Here is a 3,107-nt window from a genome sequence, read left to right as displayed (position 1 = left end):
TGGCCTCACTGAGAACAAGGCTGCCAGAGGTCCAGATAATGCCCTGTGTGTACAGTGCATGTGAAAAAGTTCATCCAAAGGGCACCAGTGTCACATTCTAACAAGTTGGGAGAAACATATTGCCCAGATTTTGATTCAGCAATTGTGAAGAGAGCATCTTCATGTCTCTGGTATTTTGAACAATATCTCACTTCCTCCCTGATCTGAAGATGAGTAGAAAGGCAGTTGCTAATGAGAGGTTTAGTTGCGCTTTAGTTCCCCCGTCATATGGGGCAAAGAGGCCAAAGAAGTGTTTGGGAAGGGCAAAAGAAGAATTCTAATTCTTCTGAAGGGTGGATTGGCCATAAAAATTCAAGGTCAAAGGACCTGCAGAAGAGACAAGTTCGTTATGAGTAAAATGGAAAGATGGACCTTGTCACATCCCTGTTAATTTAATCGATAAGATGGAAACTATGTGCCCAGCATTGTGACATCCAGACCGTGTTAACTCACCACAAGAAGGATTTTTAACTGCCACTGTATGGTCTGTCCATCTGTGGAAACAGCCCCTTCAAGAGTGAGGAGAGCATTGCCCTGGGCTGTGCTGGGGACATCTGGAGTCTTCACCATTGCCAAAGGGATGGGAGGATGAAGAGATGTGTGACTGTGCTTTCTCAATGCAAGTCTGTGCCACTGCACAGCCATCCCCAACACTCCCCTCCCAGAACCACCCCTGAGTAACTTCTCTCCTTCTGGGCATCTTGGGAGAGCATCTGAAGTCTGTGCCACTGCACAGCCATCCCCAACACTCCCCTCCCAGAACCACCCCTGAGTAACTTCTCTCCTTCTGGGCATCTTGGGAGAGCATCTGCAGGGAGAAGGATGACACAGAGGCGTAGGCTGGGATGCAGCAGAACTTTAATGAGTCAATAGAATGTAGCAGGGTTGTTCTGAGTGCAGGAATATGGGGCCAGAAGGGAGTTTGTGCCCCAACAAGACTGCGATAAAGATCCCAGGTGAAGATCTTCAGGGCCATCAGGTCCTGCCTAGGCTGGCTTGGTGGGACACACGGCCCAGGGGAGCCCAAGAGAACAAAGACAAAAGAGCCAAAGAAGAGAATGGAAGAGGAGAAAAGCAGGCACGGGTTGTGCCTTCAGAGAGACGAAGTAGACCCATGGCCATTACAAGGCTTTCTGGGGTTGCTCAGCTCCTCTGAAAGCAACAAGACGATGCTCTATTCCCAACCTTGTACTGTCTTGTGGATCTGTGGGGACCTTCCCCAAAGGCCAACTCCAGCAGCTCTAACAGGGGAGGCACCTTCTGCCGCAGTAGCGACCACCCCAAAGCCCCCAGATTTGATGGGCACTCCCTCGGAGCTGAGGATGCTGCCAACGGCAGCAGAGGTGGAGTTGCCCACAGCGGTGTTCTGTGGGAAGGAGCTGAGGATGGGTCCGGGCAAGGTCACCACCACGGGGGAGGGCTGGATGACGACTCTGGAGTCCTGGCACTGCTGGACACAGGGCTCATTGCAGCTGTTGGCCAGCGGGGTTGGGCCACAGGGTCGGCAGGGCAGGCAGGTGTTGTAGCAGGACATGTTGCAGGGATAGAGGTGCACCTATGAGAGGAAAGGGTGAAGCAGAACATGACGGGTGGAAGAGCAATATTCTGTTAATGACACTATGAGGGAGGCATGAGCTGGAGACAAGAGCTGGAGACTGTATAGATTCCAACTGGCTTCTTCCCACAAGACCAAAAGAGCATTGCCAATATTCACCAAGCCCAAGGAGGTCTCCAGATTGCACAGAGTTCAGAAGACAGCTCAGCCAGTGCCAGCCTCGCTCTGTGTCACAGCTTTTACTCCCTCCCTTCACCCACGACAAGCATCCTCAGACACAGCGTAGGAAAAAAAGCTTTTGGCATGTGCAGGGAAACCTTAGAGGAGGAGAATGTGAAGGCGGAAGAAGGATTTCAGACTCACCTTGTTCCCAAGGAGATGGAGGCAAGAGGAGTGGATGAGAGAGTGAGGAGAAGGACCTGCTTTTATACTGCTCCTGCACTGCCCCAGGCCCACAGTCACTGCACACAGGCAGTAATTTTCCAAGACTCACCTCCTAAGCAAAATATCCTCCCTAATGGCACATGTTGTGTTTTGGTTTCCATCAACGATCTCATTTCATTTCCTCACTTCTGACATGAACCTTAGGCTTCGGAGGCTCTTTAAAGCATAATGATGAGATGCCCAAGGATTTCCTGATCACGTCACTACAGACAGAGGATGTGCCCTCCAGTGTTGTGCAAACACAGGACATGAGCCTCATTTTATCTAGTGAGGCTCTTTTCAGCCCCTTGTGAGGGAAGGTATGCATGTCTTTCCAACAGTGCCATCCTCTTCTGAGTGCCCAAAGGTGTCTCCAAATGAGGATATGCGACATTCTTCTCTCTCCCTGCTCGCTCCAGCAAACCCTGCTCATTTCCTCTCTAAGCAGTTGTGCTGCACTGCTGATATGAATGCCTTCACCCAAGCAAAGAACCACTTTACAGGGAACATTTTCTGCTTTCTTAGGAAAGTTATCTGCAGTTCTGGAAGTCTCTGTGGGTTCCGAAACAGAGCAGTCAGCAGACTTGTGGAAGGAGACCATTGCCCTCCCAAAGACCTTGTTTAATCAACAAGCCCCATGGAGTAGGTTCTCTACTCCAAGAAAAGAACCATTTTCCAGGAAACAGTTTCTGGTGGTTTGTTGGGCAAAGTTGTCCGCATTTCTGGAAGTGCCTGTGGGTTCCCAAAGAGAGATGTCAGCAGGCTCGTGGAAGGAGAACATCATCTCCTGTTTACTCACCATGATCAATGGAGTAGAGTCCCTCCTCTCTCACTGCCAGAAGGGTGTGGTGTGGCTTGGACAGTGCCTTGTTCCTCTCATTCTCCTCAAAATACCAAGTACTTTGTCCACATACTTTGGACCCTGACCTGCGTCACAACCAAACACCTTGCCCCTTTTCCAAAACACTCTGAGCAACCTTCCTGCAATCACCCCTGGGCTGTGGGAGTGCTGACAAGAAGGTCATTCTGAGGGCAATGGCCACTGGGTCTGCCTGGAGGTGGTGTACAGCCTAGTGCTCAGAGCTCCTTT

General features: G+C 50.6%; 1 pseudogene; it reads right to left on the bottom strand.

Annotated features, from left to right (window-relative positions):
• Nucleotides 1-1,280: 1,280 nt before the first annotated feature.
• LOC104272485 lies at nt 1,281-1,573 on the bottom strand (annotated as a pseudogene).
• Between the last annotated feature and the right edge of the window lie 1,534 nt (nt 1,574-3,107).

The sequence above is a fragment of the Apaloderma vittatum genome, unplaced genomic scaffold (genome assembly GCF_000703405.1).
Source record: "Apaloderma vittatum isolate BGI_N311 unplaced genomic scaffold, ASM70340v1 scaffold13004, whole genome shotgun sequence".
NCBI lineage: Eukaryota > Metazoa > Chordata > Aves > Trogoniformes > Trogonidae > Apaloderma > Apaloderma vittatum.
Note: the sequence above shows the minus strand (reverse complement) of the source record. Positions and strands in the feature narration are given on the sequence as shown.